General features: G+C 44.2%; 1 protein-coding gene across 3 annotated transcripts in view; it reads right to left on the reverse strand.

Moving 5' to 3' along the window:
- Positions 1 to 1134: 1134 nt before the first annotated feature.
- The window catches only part of LOC124777287 (maestro heat-like repeat-containing protein family member 1), a 274758-nt gene continuing 255793 nt past the window's right edge, over positions 1135 to 20099 (reverse strand). For all 3 annotated transcript variants that reach the window (XM_047252633.1, XM_047252635.1, XM_047252634.1), the window contains exon 30: positions 1135 to 1494. The gene's annotated coding sequence lies outside the window, so the exon portion shown is untranslated. The remainder of the gene's footprint in view (positions 1495 to 20099) is intronic.

Here is a 20099-nt window from a genome sequence, read left to right on the forward strand (position 1 = left end):
TGGCCAAAAGTTGGGCACACATGCCTTTAGTTACCAGAAGATCATTAGTGAATAAACACCCTTTTCCTATTTTCGTAATCATTTTCAAATAATAGTGACCTCGGCTAAATGTCCCAAGAAATTTCTCAGTGGTTACCTCCATTAATGTATTTATTTCAAAGTTAATGATTATTGCTGTTGGTGCCAAATCACCCTAGTATGGGCGGCAAATCCATATGCTTTATATAAATGTTTAGACACTGCACATACTTTATTTCATCACTTTGCATAAGAGAATACAATTCACATTCTTACCACACATATATCATCCAAACTAAGTAAACACTCAAAACAACATTAATTGAATGACAATATTTAATCAATAAATGAAAAGTGATGTGAGCAAGATCTCTTGGAAATCTACCATAGACATTAACTAACCTTCGAGCCGGGCTGTGCTAGTGCATAACATTACATGACCTCTACTCGAACGTACTAAAAAGCATTCTAAAATCTACATCAGATCATATAATTGTATCTAACTACCTACCTACCTATATACATACATATATATTAAGAATATATGAAATAATAACAAAGAGCATGTTCACTGATTTTTTTGTAACATTTTATTACAGAATGTCTTTTTTACATAATAGCCAGCTTATATACCAACTGAAGCCAAACTGCAGTAAAGCAATTATGGAATTAATATTTAACTTTGTCTTTCCCATCAGTACTTGTTTGTGTTAATGAGGCATACAACATTTTATTGCTGACATCAAATACCTTTCTTCAAGAGGAGGGGGAATTAAAGGTTGCTGTGGTGGTGGTGGAGGAGGGATAAGAAATATTATAACATATAAAACAATCAATACTGTACAATTGTTTAGACATTAAAATATTAAGAAATAAACATTTCAAAAAGCATAACAATTTGTAGACACTAAGTTAATAAGTCTATTTTATAGACAATTAAAACACAGATTTACACTTAAGACAATGCTACACTCCCAGTACCATCACCACTTTGACATGACTGACAAAACACACACACACACACACACACACACACACACACACACACACACACACACACACACAGAGAGAGAGAGAGAGAGAGAGAGAGAGAGAGAGAGAGAGAGAGAGAGAGTGTATGTGCAAATATCTGTAGGAATGTTTTTCCATATTTTACCTCTAGAGTTGCTTTATCAATTATGTACAATAATTTTGTGTGTTGATAAATGACTAGATTATTACACATCTGCCAATAATTTACATAACTGCTTTCTCTCAAATTTGCAACACAGAGTGGTATACTATGTAAGTTAAATTATTTTCATACAGAAAAATAACAACATATATTCAGTCTGTCATGTAGTTTGTACTCAGTTTCAGGATGACAAAGTGTTGTACGTTCCAGTACAACCACTTGAGCAATACCGTCAGACACTGTATACTGTCTTGTCTTGATAGGAGACATGTTGTCCACTGGCTCTCCATCCTCAAGGACCCCTGTAACAACAGCACTGAGATGTTCCAAATATTTTCTATCATACAGCAGAAAGTGATCAAGTTAATTTAATAGAAGGATAGATCAACTACAAAATTACTTCTATATCTGACAAGCCAATAATGTGGAAAAGTGCATATTCTGGAGAAGTGTAATGGTAATTGTTGGTGGATAAGAAGAGTCAGACTACTAACTACCATGTAAAATGGAAAATGTGATTATGACACACAAAAACATCAAATGGACGGTAGGTTTCCCAATTTCCTAATTGCCAGTAAGGTGAATCCAAGATAAGCGGTAAGTGGAACCTGAACTTGCCTGTCAAACTGTTGAAGCAGCTAGAAACATATATCATCATGGAGACATTACTAGCTTTTGTGCCAATACATATTCTCTCTCTCTCTCTCTCTCGGAACCAGGTTTTAAATTGTAAGACATTTCCAGGGGTGCATGTGGACTCTGACCATAATCTATTGGTTAGGAACTGTAGATTAAAACTGAAGAAACTGCAGAAAGGTGGGAATTAAGGAGATGGGATCTGGATAAACTGAAAGAACCAGAGATTGTAGAGAGTTTCAGAGAAAGCATTAGTGAATGATTGACAAGAACGGGGGAAAGAAATACAGCAGAAGAAGAATGGGTAGCTTTGAGAGGTGAATTAGTAAAGACAGCAAAGGATCAAGTAGGTAAAAGGTTGAGGACTAGTAGGAATCCTTGGGTAAAAGAAGAGATACTGAACTTAACTGATGAAAGGAGAAAATAAAAAAATGCAGTAAATGAAGTAGGCAAAAAGGAATACAAACGTCTCCAAAATGAGATCGACAGGAAGTGCAAAATGGCTAAGCAGGGATGGCGAGAGGACAGGTGGTGGTGGTTATTGGGATGTATAAGGGGGACTAAACAGCAAAGGTCATCAGTCCCCCATTCCAAAAACAGGCGAGACATAAATTCACGAAGCAGGTAAAACCCCAAGGGGAAGGAGACTCCCCCCAGGCCCTAAAAGAACACAAACGCGGCAACGAACACAACAGACACGAAGAGTACAGAGGAACATCAAACAAAAAGAAACAGAAGAAAAGAAGATGGCCGGAGACCGGTTAACTGACCACGAGAACAAAAAAAGGGAAAGAGTCAACCATCTGACGACACACGAAAACAGCAACAAATATTGAGAGACGCGAGGACAAAAGACACAGAAAGGGAAAGGTGCAGGACCTCCCTAAATGGAACCATAAAAAGGACTACCACGGATAAAATTTAAAACGTCATCAGCCATGGAGGCATCGTCACATAAAACCAAAGGCAAAGTGCCTGGGAGATTAAAAGACTGCCGGAGGGTGCGCAGTCGGGGACACTCCAACAAAATGTGGGCGACCATCAGCCGGGACCCACACCGACACAGGGGGGGATCCTCCTGATGCAAAAGATGGCCGTGCGTCAGGTAGGTATGGCCAATGCGGAGCCGACACAGGATAACAGAGTCCCTGCGAGAAGACCGCAGGGAGGACCGCCACACATCGGTCGTCTTCTTGACAGCCCGCAGTTTATTCGGGGATGTCATGCCACGCCACTCAGCAGTCCACATCCCAAGTACCTTACGGCGCAACACCAGCTGCTGATCGCGAGCCGTGAGGCCGATCTCCAAAGATGGGGCGTCGATCGCCCCTTTCGCCAGACTGTCAACATGTTCGTTCCCCGGGATGCCAACGTGACCTGGCGTCCAAACAAAGACCACCGACCGACCAGAACGGGTAATGGCGGAAACAGACTCCTGAATAGAGGACACCAGAGGAGAAGAGGTATAGCAGCGGTCAATGGCCTGGAGGCTGCTCAGGGAGTCACTACAGATGACGATGGACGTACCTGAGCAGAAACGCATATGCTCAAGAGCGCGCAATATGGCCACCAGCTCTGCAGTAAAAATACTGCTGCCAGCCGGCAAGGAGCACTGTTCAACATGGGCAGCGCGAGCAAAAGCGTGGGCAGTGCGACCATCAACCAGGGAACCATCAGTGTAGACAGTCTCACAGCCCGAAAATGAGGCGAGGAGTGCAAGAAAACAGCGACGGAGGGCCACAGGCGCAACCGAGTCCTTGGGTCCCTGTGCCAAGTCCAGATGGACGGACGGCCGAGGCAAACACCAGGAAGGCGTAGGTGCACGGACCCCGAAGGGACGCAGAAGAGGGAATGAGCCCAGTTCCGACAGCAGGGACTGGACGAGGACAGCTATGGAAAGCCCAGACCGAGGTCGCCGTTCGGGAAGATGGAGGACCACGGCAGGGAAAAGCAGGCGACGATTGGGATGGCCCGGCGAGCAATGCACGTGGACAGCATAGTCGGCGAGCAGTCGATGGCGGCAAATCCGCAGCGGGGGAACGCCGGCCTCCACCAGTAGACTATCCACGGGGCTCGTACGAAAAGCGCCAGTTGCAAGCCGAACCCCACAGTGGTGTATGGGGTCTAACAACTTCAACACTGAGGGTGATGCAGACCCATAGGTCAGGCTCCCATAATCAAGCCTGGACTGCACAAGGGCTCTGTATAATCGCAACAGCGTGCAGCGATCCGCGCCTCAAGATGTGTGGCTCAGGCAGCGGAGGGCGTTGAGGTGCCGCCAGCACTTTTGCTTCAGCTGAGTAAAATTAGGAACCCATGTGAGCCGGGCATCAAAGACAAGTCCTAAGAAGCGGCAAGTGTCCACCACTTCAAGCAGGTGGCCGTCGAGGTAAAGTTCAGGATGAGGGTGGACCGTCCGACGCCTGCAGAAGTGCATAACTCGAGTCTTGGCTGCAGAGAACTGAAAACCATGAGTCAGAGCCCATGATGCTGCCTTGCGAACGGTTACTTGCAGCCTGCGTTCGGCGACTGCCGTAGTCGTGGAGCTAAAAGAGATGCAGAAGTCGTCGGCATACAAAGAAGGAGACACTGACGACCCCACGGCTGCAGCCAGACCATTAATGGCCACATGAAATAAGGAGACGCTCAACACCGAGCCCTGCGGGACCCCATTTTCCTGTGTATAAGATGAACTAGAGGCAGCACCGACTTGCACCCGGAAAGAGTGGCGCAATAGAAAGGTTTGAAGAAAAGCCGGGAGCCGACCACGAAGACCCCACTCATGCAACATAGCAAGGATGTGATGCCTCCATGTGGTGTCATACGCCTTCCGCAGATCAAAAAAGACAGCAACGAGATGCTGACATCGGGCAAAGGCCGTATGGATAGCAGATTCCAGCCGCACCAAATTGTCCGCAGCAGACCGGCCCCGACGGAAGCCAACCTGGGATGGAGCGAGGAGACCGCGCGACTCAAAGACCCAACACAAACGCCGCCCCACCATACGTTCGAGCAATTTGCACAAAACGTTGGTGAGGGTAATGGGACGATAGCTGTCCACCGCCAGTGGGTCCGCACCGGGCTTCAAGATGGGGACAATAAGACCCTCTCGCCATTGCGACGGGAACACGCCCTCGCTCCAAATGCGGTTAAAGATGGTGAGGATGTGTCTCTGGCAGTCCCTGGAGAGATGCTTCAGCATCTGCGTGTGGATGCAGTCTGGTCCTGGTGCTGTATCAGGGCAATCGGCGAGGGCAGCGAGGAATTCCCTCTCGCTGAAAGGAGCATTGTATTTTTCAGAACGACGCGGGTGGAATGATAACGGCGTCTGCTCGGCTCGCTCCTTTAGAGAGCGAAAGCCGGGGGATAAGTTGCAGTCGCAGAGCTTTTAGCAAAGTGCGCAGCAAGGCGTTCAGCAGTGGCGGCAGCGTCCGTGAAGACAGCGCCGTCCAAGGAGATCCCAGGGACACCCATAGGGGTCTGGTATCCATAAATCTGCCGGTTCCGGGACCACACGAGCGAGGGGGAGACACGGGAGCCCAAGGATGAGACATACCTCTCCCAGCACTCCTGCTTACGCCGTGCAATAAGATGACGGGCCAAGGCACGGAGCCTCTTAAAGGCGATGAGGGCCTCTAGAGACGGGTGCCGCCTATGATGCTGGAGGGCCCGACCAACGGTCGCGAATAGCCTCAGCAGTCTCCGGCGACCACCAGGGTACAGCCTTCCTCCGAGGGAGTCCAGAAGAGCGGGGGATGGCAGCCTCTGCCGCCAAAATGATTGACGTGGTTAAGACACGGACCACCTCGTCGATGTCACCCTGTGGGGGAGACTCGATGGTTGCAGCGGAAGTAAAAGCCGGCCAGTTGGCCCTGTAGAAAGCCCAGCGGGGCAGGCGCCCAGAAGAATGACACTGGGGCAGTGACAAATAGATGGGAAAATGGTCACTACCACACAGGTCAGGATGCATTCCCCAGTGGAGGGATGGGACAAGTCCGGGGCTGCAAAGAGAGAGATCGATGGCCGAGAACGAGCCATGGGCCACACTGAAATGCGTGGGAGCACCGGTGTTCAAGAGGCTAAGGTCGTGCTGAGCCAACAAATGCTCCACGGCATGGCCGCGGTCATCGGAGACAGTCCCACCCCATAGAGGGTTGTGGGCATTGAAATCGCCCAGTAACAAGAAAGGAGGCGGCAATTGGGCCAGCAGCGCAGCCAGCTCATGCTGCGTGACATCACCATCCGGTGGAAGGTAAAGACTGCAGACGGTAATAGCCTGTGGCATCCACACCCTAACAGCGACAGCCTCTAAAGCCGTTTGCAGAGGGACAGACTCGCTGTGAAGAGAGTTAAGGACATAGATGCAGACGCCACCAGACACCCTTGCATAAGCTGCTCGGTTCTTATAATAACCCCGATAGCCACGGAGGGCGGGGGTTCGCATTGCTGGAAACCAAGTTTCCTGCAGAGCAATGCAGAGAAAAGGATGAAGGCTGATAAGTTGTCGGAGCTCAGCTAGATGGTGGAAGAAACCGCCGCAGTTCCACTGGAGGATGTTATTGGCCATGTCTGAGAGAGGCGTGACGGGACTTGGAAGGCAGATTACGCCGTTGGGTCACCTGCTGCCTGCGATTGAGCACCGGTGCAAGCGCTATCCATGACGTCTGAGGGACTGGCGAGATCGAGGTCCTCAGCGGACGCCAGAATCTCCACCTCGTCCTCAGACGCAGAGCTTGTAGGAAGCGGTGGGACGGGTGCCACCGCAATGTCAGTATTCTTGTGGACTTTCTTCTGCTTCTGCTTCTGTTTCTCGCATTGTGCCTTCGGTGGTTTAGGCTTGGAGGGCTTCACAGGGTCAGTCTCAGGGACGGACGACGACCGTGAGGCCCTACGACCAGGAACTGGCAGTTGTTTGAGCCACTTAAGGATGTCTGCTGTGCCGCTGGTCGGAACTTGTGAAGGGAGGTCCCCAAGGGACCCCTTCCTTGCGAGAGTAGCCAAAGAAGTCTTACGCTTCTCCGGCTGGGAAGGGGGAACTGATGTCCCCGATTGTTGGGGGGGTGTTGCTCCTGAAGGAGATGGAGCAGGAGCAACAGGTTGTGAAGTGCCCCCCACAAGCAAGGAGGCTGGTGGATGCTGACCAATCTTAGAGCCGATTCGTGATGATGGGAGAACCGTCGTTGCAGCAGCGGCGTAGGTTGATGTCATTGCCACAGGATGGAGCCACTCGTATTTCCACCTAGCCTCGGGGTAGGTCAGGCGGTCCAGGGTCTTATATTCCATTATCTTCCTTTCTTTCTGGAATATCCTACAGTCCGGCGAGCAGGGGAAATGGTGCTCTCCGCAGTTAACACAGATAGGAGGCGGGGCACATGGAGTATCAGGATGCGAAGGACGTCCACAATCCCGACACATGATGCTGGAAGCACAGCGAGATGACATGTGCCCGAACTTCCAGCATTTAAAACACCGCATCGGAGGAGGGATATATGGCTTCACAGCACATTGGTAAACCATCACCTTAACCTTTTCGGGTAAGACATCACCCTCAAAGGCCAAGATGAAGGCACCGGTGGCTACCTGATTATCCCTCGGACCCCGATGGACGAGCCGGACGAAGTGAACACCTCGTCGTTCTAGGTTGGCGCGTAGTTCATCGTCGGACTGCAGAAGAAGATCCCTGTGGAATATAATACTCTGGACCATGTTTAAACTGTTATGGGGAGTGATGGTGACGGAAACATCCCCCAACTTGTCACAAGTGAGCAACCTCCGTGACTGGGCAGAGGATGCTGTTTTGATGAGAACCGACCCAGAGCGTATTTTGGACAAGCCCTCCACCTCCCCAAACTTGTCCTCTAAATGCTCCACAAAAAACTGAGGCTTAGTTTGCATAAAAGATTCACCATCGACCCGCGTACAGACAAGGTACCGGGGTGAATAATCTCCACTGCTGTCTTTAGCCATGCGTTCCTCCCATGGAGTGGCCAGGGAGGGAAATGATCTTGGATTGAATTGCTTGCCGTTGAGGTTAGACCTCGATCACTTAAAGACTGCTGGTGGAGGCCCACCAGCGAGAGATGATGTACCACGCTTCATTGCGGGTCATCCGCCCTGATGCCACCCACTCTGACCAGGGGCTCTTCCCACGGGCGCCACCCAGCCACAGCAAAGACCACCTGGCAGGATGGCCTTTGCTGGGAGTCTCGATGCCCCAGAGGGATAGGCATCTACTCCTCGGCATATGTGGGGAGGTAGCAGCTCAGGCATCAGCAGTGCGATCCCTGTGTAGTCAGGGGGCTACCACCAAGAGGGTACATGACAACCCCACCACAACGGACTGGCTACCGTGCTGGATGTCAGGTGTCGAAATATCCATGTACACCATGAGGCCAAAGATGGAAGTGCACAATGAAGGGAATGAATGCCACCCAGAACACGCTGCAGTGGATGTGGCCGGAAGCTCGATGTAAGTTCAACTCCATGAAAAATCAGGTGTGCCAGATCTTAGGGCAAGATGGATTTAAGATGCACCATGTAAGGTGTCCTTCCCCAAATGGTACGCACTAACGGAAAAATTTAGAAAGAGAGTGGTCAAACCCCTGAGGGGACCATCACATTAAAGGCCGAAACAGTTGAGACTCCATTTAGTAGCCTCTTACGACAGGCAGGAATACCGCGGGCCTATTCTTATCCCCGAACCTGCAGGGGGTGGCGAGAGGACAAATGTAAGGATGTAGAGTCTTGTCTTATCTCATGAGGGGTAAGATAGATACTGCCTACAGGAAAATTAGAGAGACCTTTGGAGAAAAGAGAACCACTTGCATGAATATCAAGAGCTCAGATGGAAACCCAGTTCAAAGCAAAGAAGAGAAAGCAGAAATGTGGAAGAAGTATATAGAGGGTCTACACAAAAGCAGTGTACTCGAGGGTGGTGATATGGAAATTGAAGAGGATGTAGATGAAGATGAAATGGGAGATATGATACTGCATGAAGAACTTGACAAAGCAGTGAAAGACGTAAGTCGAAACAAGGTCCCGGGAGTAGACATCATTCCATTAGAACTACTGATAGCTTTGGGAGAGCCAGCCCTGACAAAACTCTACCATCTGGTGAGCAAGATGTATGAGGCAGGCAAAATACCCTCAGACTTCAAGAAGAATATAATAATTCCAATCCCAAGAAAAGCAGGTGTTGACAGGTGTGAAAATTACCAAACCATCAGTTTACTAAGTCATGGCTGCAAAATACTAACACTAATTGTTTACAGACAAATGGAAAAACTGGTAGAAGCTGACCTCGGGGAAGATCAATTTGGATTCCATAGAAATGTTGGAACATGTGTGGCAATACTGACCCTATGACTTATCTTAGAAGATAGATTAAGGAAAGGCAAACCTATGTTTCTTGCATTTGTAGACTTGGAGAAGGATTTTCACAATGCTGGCTGGAATACTCTCTTTCAAATTCTGAAGGTGGGGGAGCGAAAGGTTATTTACAATTTGTGCAGAAACCAGATAGCAGTTATAAGAGTCAAGGGGCATGAAAGGGAAGCAGTGGTTAGGAAGGGGGTGACAGAGAGTTGTAGCCTATCCCCGATGTTATTCAATCTGCATATTGAGCAAGCAGTAAAGGAAACAAAAGAAAATTTGAAGTAGGAATTAAAATCCATGGAGAAGAAATAAAAACTTTGAGGTTTGCCGATGACATTGTAATTCTGACACAGACAGCAAAAGACCTGAAAGAGCAGTTGAACTGAATGTACAGTGTCTTGAAAGGAGGACATGAGATGAACATCAATGAAAGCAAAACAAGGATATTGGAATGTAGTCGAATTAAATCAGATTATGCTGAGAGAATTAGATTAGGAAATGGGAGACTTAAAGTAGTAGATGAGTTTTGCTATTTGGGGAGCAAAATATCTGATGATGGTCGAAGTAGAGGGGATATAAAATGTAGACTGGCAATGGCAAGGAAAGTGTTTCTGAAGAAGAGAAATTTATTAACATCGAATATAGATTTGAGTGTCAGGAAGTCATTTCTGAAAGTATTTGTATGGAGCGTAGCCATGTATGGAAGAGAAACAGGGACGATAACTAGTTTAGACAAGAAGAGAATAGAAGCTTTAGAAATCTGGTGCTATAGAAGAATGCTGAAGATTAGATGGATAGACCATGTAACTAATGAGGAGGTTCTGAATAGAATTGGGAAGAAGAAAACTGCAAACACATGCAAAAAATACACAGCAAAGGGCAATGCACTTTTGCTTACAGATAGCCATTGGAGAAAAGATAGCTTATACTCTACACAATGTAATCATTTATATCCAAGTTTCTGGGTGAAAACAAAATGCCCAATGCCAGACAAGCTTAGACACTGCGTGGCAGTGATTGTTTTGCTGTACTGATGTGGTGTGTAACAAAGCTGATAACTGGATTGGAAGTTTAATTAATTTTTCAGAGCAAAACTGAAAATTGTTTTGTTGCCATCATTCCATATCAACATGCTGTGATTTGCAATTTACGTTAAAGACACATAAGAAAAATAAAAACAAAATTAAAATGTAATGAGCAAGTTTGATTATAGATGTAGGTAAATTAGATTAAATAAGTCTGTGTAACCTGCCATTCCTTTTGCTTCATTCTATTGTATTTTAATGAAGGACAGCAATGGTCAGAAAATTAAAGTTTTAAAGAGACTTGTTCTTTGTAATGTAAAGGCAGCATGCAGACTGTTTAAAGGAAGTTCTCCTAATATGCCTGTCATTTGTTTCCAAATTTGCACAGTTGAGGCCTAAAAATTGTATTCTAACAACCCTACTGGTAGACATACTATGTATGTATGTGCTGTTCACAAAAACTTGAAACTTATGAACGAAAATGCATGGTTGAATTCAGTGGCAATACATATAAACATTGCCTTGCAAAGGTTCTCTGCAATCCACCATCAACAGATTGTCACTTGGGAGACTGTAATTCAAACTCCGGAAATCAGGAAATGAAGACCACACTTTGGAAGGCATTTGAAGATGCTAGTAGGCAAAGTCACCTTCTGACAGTGGATTCCTGTGAACAGGTGTAAATTAGAAACATTATAAATATCAACAACGAGTTAATCTATTTATTTTGCAGTAAGCTGGCTGTATTGATCCATCATTATTTTATGCAAGATGACAAAGTTCATTTATGAAACACGTTAGAAGAAGCCAACAAGATTCACAGTTTGCTGTGTACTGTGATTTTTCAGAGAACTACTCATTTTTGATGCAGGATGAGATCCATAGCTATGACAGGACTAGTGACAAAGTCACTGTCGACTCATTTGTTGTTTACTACAAAGGGGAAAGATTTCTGAACCTTGTATGAGATCTACTGCATTTTAAGACTGCTTCAAACTATGGGACTGGGACTTGGCCGCAAATGCTTCTGCTGTCGATCACTACAGTTTTAATAGCCTCATCTATAAGCAACATTTCTTTGGGTTGGGTTAGTGAAATAGGTGTAGCATTTTATTAGTTGTTTCTGAGAAGATCATGTTATGGCTTGGGTAAGATGGAGAAACACCTACTAGCACATGCTGAAATCCAACAGTGGCAGGACTGTGGCCTATCTAATCTGTTCTTTACTCTTCTGCGATACTGTCACATTTGTCGGCTGGGATCCTACAACTGACAGGTGAATATGAAGTAGGTGGTTCAGAAGGGTCATACTCAATGCCATGCACAATCTCAATGGTATTATTGTGACTAGCACTCCAGCACTCCCTCGCCTGTGCATTATCATATAGATACTTCACAAATCTTGAGTCAGAAAATGGGGTTGTTTGCATCAAGAAAAGTAACAATACAGACAGTGCAATGATGTATGGAGCTCTTGAACATAACTGCATCTTCTTTCAATGTGGCAGTAGAGAGAGCATTCCTGCTAATAACAGCAACATTAGTCACACAAGTGGCAACATGTTGATCTCAGTTCCATTATGGCTGTATCTGTGTAAAGCTCCGACTGAATGTTGCCAGGTTGCACCTGTCACAGGGGTATGGGCCCAACATTTGCTGCGATTGTATTGGATGCCAGTGCGTACACAATAAGTTTCTGACATGTGGCAGTGCCCTTAACTTCGAGGTCTCTGTGGTTTTACCTCTGAACAATATAACTGAAGACTGCACATTGCCCGCTCTTTCCTGACCACCATACACAAAGAGGTTGTTCAACTGTTGCACCACTGGCCAATACTTTCTACAGATCTCTTACCCACTGGAAATATCTTTTCATAGGTTGCTGAATGGCTGGCACATCTCCACTCACCAACCACTGTGTTTGCTGTACTCTAGCATGGAGTTGAAACAGAATGGAACCACACCTGTCATCTGAGATCAGTTCAACTCGATGCCGAGCCAGGTTAGAGTCGTCATTGCTGCTACAGGTGGCTGTTCTATGTACTTCATTTCACCCCTTGTGTATTCCAAAATAATCTACATATTTAATAATGGGTTCTTTCTAGTATACTGTATATGCACAATAAGTAACATTTCATTAATTGTGCTTCTTCTTGGCATTGCAATTTTAATACCCAACAGTGTACATACATTTCCCTATCATTCTGCCGTCATTAAAAGAGGCTTTACTCTTCAAACAATTGATTGGGTTACTTACAGTTTCATAAGTGGAGTTCACAACAAGACATCCTGCATAATAATACTAAATGGCTTCGCCAAGTACTGCTTGGAACAAATAGTTTAGAAACTATTTGTTCCAAGCAGTAATATATTAGATCTAAGAGCAACTTGACCTTTCTGAGAGTTTCCATATCAAACTAGGTATCAGTAATCCTGAGAGGCAATTGTAGCAACAATGATTACTAAAGTACAAAGGACACCTAAAACAAACAGAAAGCCTTACATGAACAGTAAGCTGGATAAAGAGGCAACTGGCCAAATTTCAAAGAGGATCTCTTCAACATTTACTTCTGGGTTGGAGCATTTAGAATAAGTGTGGCTCAAGGTTAAAAAGAAAACTGAGCAAGCACTGGTTAGACACGTACTTAGTAAAGCAGTTCATGATGGAAAGAAACCTCCATAGTACGCAGTCACCATGAAGAAACTTCTGAATAAACAGTGAGTACTGTGCAACAGGTGTAAAACAAAACATAAGGCTATAGATAGAGTGGTACTGGGTGAAATAGTTTTGGCTGCCAAAAGCAAAATATGCTCAGCCTTCAGTGACTACCATAGCAGAATCTTATTGAAAGTCATAAAACCCAAAGAAACTTGGGTTTTATGTAAAGGCTGTCAGTGGCACAAAAGTTAAGCGCCCTGGTAGTCGGAGGTTAAGAGATTACACAGTGAAGCCATCAGCCCTCAGTCAAGAGATAGTTCATCTTGAGTTAGTGATGTCAGCCAGAAATGTGATTGAATTATGGAAGTATGCAGGAAGGGTAAAATCATGGCACTAGAATCAAATTTGATACCAGAGCTGAGAAATACTTTAATCCTGTGGTGTATCATTTCCACTGCATTGGGCAGGTTTTAATGGTCACTTCTTTGACATTTTCAGTCATGAGATCGCAAATACATGCAGGGCACAGCACCAGCAGGGACTGCCTATGCTATTGGACTGTGTGTGTTTGCCGCCTCAGGACTGACTGAAAATGCCAAAGAAGCAACCATTAACAGGCGCCCACAGCAGTGTACAGGGCATCCCACAGGGGTAATAAGAAGTTAAATTATATAGGTCAGGCCAACACATGTCAGGGCAGATAAGACGTCTACCATGGCTCATCTGTAGCAAAAGAAGCCCCACCCACATCTGACCCCCACCATATCATTTAAGAGTGAAGATAGTAACTGAGTAAAAAATTCCTTCTAGCTAGGGAGACACCACCCTGCTGCTGCTGCTGCTGTTGCTCCTGCTCGTGCTTCGAAAGTTATTTGAAATATTATACTTTAGAACAAATAGCACTTTTACGGAGAACCAGTTAAACTGTCCATGAGTCATCTGTCAATATCAGAGGCAAAGAATCTAGAAGCTCACACGGAGAGCCAGAAGGCGGTGGCATTCCACCAGGATTAGAGTGACTGACTGTAAGGCTATGCAACCAAAATGTGGAGGTAGTGTTTAAAGTAAAATAAAACTACAAGTTAATCTTGTATGACCAATGTGGAGGCGACATAGGATGCTAAATTCAATGTGGGAGGAACACAAGGCTGAGCACCATGCAGCAGTAGTCTCTTTGATATTGTAGAAGGTCAAAAACCAACTAGATGATGATCGATCTCCAAGTGAGGAGAGGTCTTATTTGCACACACAACACCTGGGATCATCAAAGCAAATGCAGGGAGAGTAATAACTTTCCTAACCAATCAGTTGGCCAGTTCATTCTTTAGGATACCCATGACACACGGAACCCAGAGATGGACAACTGAAAAGGCAGGTCAGAAAGGAGGTCATGAACAGCAGATATCATAAGGTGACAAGAGTAATACTCATCAGTAGCTTGAGTCATTACAAATTAAAACATGGTCAAGGGAGGTCTGTTTGATAAAATTTAGGTCTCTGTTAATGGCCATCAGCTCTGCTATAAAAACAATACATGTTTCTGGCCACAAATGATGTTCCTGGATGGTGGAAAATATATAAGCACATGTTATTCTAGCCATGATTTTAAGCTATCAGCGTAGATGATGGTAGCATCCTGATATTTCTGAAGAACTGAGAGGAATGGATGACAAAAGGTTATAGGAGCAGCTGAAACTTTAGGTCATTGAAATACAAGGTGCACAACTTTGCTTCTGCCGTTTACTGATAGGTGGCGACAATGGTAAATAGCGGTCGAAAGATACAGATCACAGACGTCAGGCAGTTAGCTTGGACGTCAGTCAACATAATCTCATTCAAACATTAGTCGCTTTGTGTCTGCATCATAAAGTTGTTCTTGATTGAAAATGTCAGTTTACGAGCCTAATTCTCATCATTTCTGGGAGGTGTTACTGTTTTGTTTAAATATGAAGAAAACAGCAGTTGAGTCTCATCAAATGCTTTCAAGTACATATGGTAAGGATGCTATTAGTGAAAGAACTTGTTGTGAGTGGTTTCAATGCTTCAAGAACGGTGATTTTAACGTCATAGACCAGCATAGTGGTGGAAGAGAGAATGTTTTCGAAGATGCAGACTTTGAGACATTGCTGAGTGAAGACTTGCGTCAAACTCAAGAAGAATTGACATGATTAGTGGGAGTGACACAACAAGCCATTTCAAAATGTCTCGAGGCTATGAGCATGATTCAGAAAGAAGGAACTTGGAACCCGTGTGAGCTGAAACCAAGAGACGTCAAACGGCGTTTGTGTGTTTGTGAACAGTTCCCTCAGAGGTAAAAACAGAAGGGATTTCTGTATCGCACTGTGACCAGGGATGTAAAATGCAAAAAATCATGGGGATAGCCCGGCCGTGCTTGACAGTCAAACCGAATATTCACGGCTCCAAGATCATGCTCTGCATTTGGTGGGACCAGCTCGGCGTCGTGTACTATGAGGTGTTAAAACCAAGTGAAAATCACAGGTGCTCATTATCGAATGCAATTAATGTGTTTGAGCAAAGCATTAAAAGCCAAATGGCTGCAATACAGCGAGAGGCATGATAAAGTGATTTTCCAGCACGACAATGCTTGACCCCACATTCCAAAAGAAGTCAAAACATACTTGGCAATATTCAAATAGGCAGTCCTACCCCACCCGCTGTACTCTGAAGACGTTGTTCCCTCTGACTATCACCTGTTTAGGTCAATGGCACATGGCCTGGCTGACCAACACTTCCGATCTCTTGCAGAAGTCACAAATTGGATCGATTCGTGGATCACTTCAAAAGATGAATAATTTTTTTGACGCAGGATTCATACACTGCCCGAAAGATGGGAGAAAGTAGTGGCCAGCGATGGAAAATACTTTGAACGGTACACGTGTAACCAATTTGTTTCATTAAAGCGTCAAATGCCGGGGAAAAAATGGCGGAAGCAAAGTTGTACACCTTGAACATTGATCCTAATTCATGGTCTTTGTAATAACCACAGCGGCGTGTGAGAAAACATGGGGAACACACTTCAAGGGGTTACACAGGAGCCCCCACAGATGACTTCGAGGTGTACAAACCTGTAATCCTCTCCGAGGGTGTGTGACAGGGAGTCGCTGCGAAAAGGGTTTCATAAGTTGGATAATTAGTAAACTGATGGATGATGATTGCATATGTGAGGAAGACATGATACTATTGGAACTGAAGAGGGAAGATCCCCACTCCGGCATGGAGATTGTTTATGAAACTAGCCTGTAAGACACCATTGGCCACTCTTATGCTATTATGATGGACTAGTTTCAATAATTTAGAAGTTAAAGGTGCTGTGAAGTTATAAACCTGACAACCATAGTCCAATTCGGAAGAGATCCGGGTATGTTAAATATGCACGAGAACAGTGCGATCTGCACCCCAAGAGATGTGGACAAAGAAGTAAAGAGGGTAAGTTGTGACTGTGCAACTACGTCCAAGTGCTGCATACCCTGGTAGAGTCCTGGAGTTAGGATGGACAATGATATGATGACACAAATGTCATGACTCACTTTTTCACTGGGGAAAATTGGAAGCCATGAGAAAGGGTCCAAGAGGACACCCTTCAGAGTGATACTTTGGAGCTGTCGTGCAGTGTAATTCAGCATGACGGGGGTAAAGGATAGAGAGATTTCCTCAACTTGTCTGTTATGCATTTGAAAGGTGGCTGAATAAGAATTAGACATTAATGCTGTTGAAAAGTTTCTTCACAGTGTCTCCCATTTTCAGTTTAGGAGAATTAAAGAAACACATGAAGAGTTAAGGAGAGCAGTTGAAAAACTACATCAATGTCTACTTGTACTCTACATGTGCACTCATACTCCACAAACCACCATGGAGTGCATGGCGCAGGGTACATCCCATTGTACCAGTTATTAGGGCTTATTTTCTGTTCCAGTCCTGCATCATGGAGCACGGGAAGAACGACTGTTTAAATGTATCTGTGCATGCTGTAATTAATCTAACCATGTCCTCACGATTCCTACAGGGGTGACATGTAAGAGGTTCTAGTATTTATTTCTGGAATCATCATTGAAAGTTGTTTCTTGAAACTTTGAAAGTAGGTTGTCTCGGGACAGTCTGCATCTGTCTTCATGTGTCTACCAGTTCAGTTTCTTCAGATTCTTTGCAACACTCCGACGGATAAAAAAAAACCTGTGACCATTGACATTGTCCTTTTGTGTACATAGTCAAAATTCCCTGTTAGTCCTATTTGGTATAGGTCCTGTACACTTGATCAATATTCTAAGATGGATTGCGGGAGTGATTTGTACGCAACCTCCTTTGTAGACTGACTGCATTTCCCTAATATTTTACCAATGAGCCGAATGCTGCCATTTACTATACCTATGACTGAGACTATGTGGTCATCCCATATCATATCCTATCCATACAAATTGTTACACCCAGATAGTTGACTAGTTGATACTGTCGTAACAGAATTTCACAATTCCGAACATATAAAGCAATTTGTCAATCTTCGCACTCTTTCAAATCTTATCAAGATATGACTGAAAATTTGTGCACCTTTTTTCATACAATATTCATTATAAATAACTGCATCATTTGCAAAATGTTTGTGGTCATTCTTAAAGTAGTTTGCAGGGTCATTCACATACAACCAAACAGCAAGGGTACTGGAAAACTTCTCTGAGACACACAAAGTTACTTCTACATCTGCTGATGACTCTCCATCCAAGATAACCTGCTCCTTATACAAAAAAGAAAACTTCTCAATCCAGTCACAAAATTTCATTTGATACCCCATATGATTGTACTTTACATAAGAAGCAGGAGTGTATGCATGCACTACTACTCAAGTACTCTTCATCCTGTCATTTACTTAATCTACAAATTAGTTTGCATGGTTATTCCATGTCATATCTCGATACACTGTTACTCCCAAATATTTGTATGATATAACTAATTATAATTGTGATTAATCAATCTTATATCGAAAATACACCACATTTTTACACTCTGTGAAGTGTAAAACTGTATATATAGAAATAGCTGCAGTTTATACTGAATGGAATTTACTCACAGGTAACAGTATCAACTGTGAAAAACATGAGACTGCACCAAATATCTCCCACCAAGTCACTGATGCACAAGATGAACAGAGATGTGGTCCTATTGCATTCCCCCAAGGAAAACCAGATCTCTCATCTGTGTACAGATGACTCCATCTACACTAAAATCCTGTGTCCTTCCTGTTAGAAAGCTTTTTATATTGTAATATACCTGGTTAGGTAACCAATAGGACTTTATTTCTCAAAAAGGCATTACTGTATTGAATCAAAAACTTTTTGAATCTCTAGAAAAACTAAATCAATTTGGTTTCCTCAATCCATTGCACAGGGTATACCTTGAGATGAAGACAAGATGAGATACGAAGGTCTGTTTTCGAAAACCATGCTGTTACTCATGTATATGGTTATTTTGTTCCACAAAGGTCATTATATTCTACTACTTTACAACACACAGTTACAAATGATATAGAATGCTAGTTCTGTGGATCAGTTCCACTTCTCTCTCTTTTTAGAAATCTTCATTAAATTATGGTTAAATGCAGTGCTACTTCAACCACAAATTCTGCATAGAACTTGATAGGGAGAACATTGAATCTTACGGACTTACTTAGTTTCAATAATGTTAGCTACTTTCTATAATTACTAGTACTGATTAGTATGTTACTCACATTAGCAGCAGTGTGCCATTGGATTATGACAAAAGGTCCTGCAACTTCCTTTGTAAAGGAACATTTGTTTTGCTACTTTCTATTTTGGTTCCTGTCTTTTCCAGAAGTTTCTGAACACTCATCTTTGTGTCATTTATAGCTTTAATGTATGACTAAAATTCAATGAAATTTTGGACCTGTAATGTGATAATACCTTGCTTCAAGTCGTTAACCACTCTCCACTTGGCATTGTGTGTGAAGGTTGGAGAACATATTGAAAAATCAGTTAGAGAATAACCATTCAGCAGTATGGGTGTACATACTGTGAGACTTTTAACAGAATGTCCCTGAGGCAGGTAGTTACTGAGTACCAAACAAAACTACACTGAAGTGCCAAAGAAACTGGTATAAGCATGCCTATTCAAATACAGATATATGTAAACAGGCAGAGGATGGCACTGTCGTCGTCAACGCCTATATAAGACAAGAGTCTGGCACAGCTGTTAGATTGGTTACTGCTGCTACAATGGCAGGTTATCAAGATTTAAGTGAGTCTAAACATGGTGTTATAGTTGGTGTATGAGCGATGGGACACAGCATCTCTGAGGTAGGAATGAAGTGAGGATTTTCCTGTATGACCATTTCACAAATATACCGTGAATATCAGGAATCCGGTAAAACATCGAATTTTTGACATTGCTGCAGCTGTAAAAAGATCCTGCATAAAAAGGATCAACGATGACTAAAGAGAATTGTTCAACATGACAGATGTGAACCCTTCTGAAAATTGCTGCGGATTTCAATGCTGGGCCATCAACAAGTGTCAGAGTGTCAGTGTGTGAACCATTCAATGAAGCATCATTGATATGGGCTTTTGGAGCTGAAGGCCCATTCATTTACCCTTGATGGCTGCATGACACAAAGCTTTACACCTCACCTAGGCCCATCAACAATTACATTGAACTGTTGATGACTTGAAACATGTTGCCTGGTCTGACGAGCCTCGTTTCAAATTGTATCGAGTAGATGGAGGTGTACAGGTATGGAGACTACCTCATGAATCCATGGACGCTCCATGTCAGCAGGGCACTATTCAAGCTGATGAAGGCTCTATAGTGGTGTGGGGCATGTGCAGTTACAGTGATATGGGACCCCTGATATGTCTAGATGCAACTCAGACAGGTGACATGTACGTAAGCATTGTGTCTGATTACCTATATCCAATCATGTCCATTGCACATTCCAATGGACTTGGGCAATTCTAGCAAGACAATGCGACATTCCACATGTCCAGAATTGCTATAGAGTGGCTCCAGGAACACACTTCTGAATTTTAACACTTTTGCTGACCACCAAACTCCCCAAACATGAACATTATTGAGCATATCTGGAATGCCTTGCAATGCGCTGTTCAGAAGAGATCTCCACCACCTCATACTCTCACGGATTTATGGACAGCTTTGCAGGACTCATGGTGTCAGTTCCCCCCAGCACTAC

Source organism: Schistocerca piceifrons, chromosome 2, assembly GCF_021461385.2.
Source record: "Schistocerca piceifrons isolate TAMUIC-IGC-003096 chromosome 2, iqSchPice1.1, whole genome shotgun sequence".
NCBI lineage: Eukaryota > Metazoa > Arthropoda > Insecta > Orthoptera > Acrididae > Schistocerca > Schistocerca piceifrons.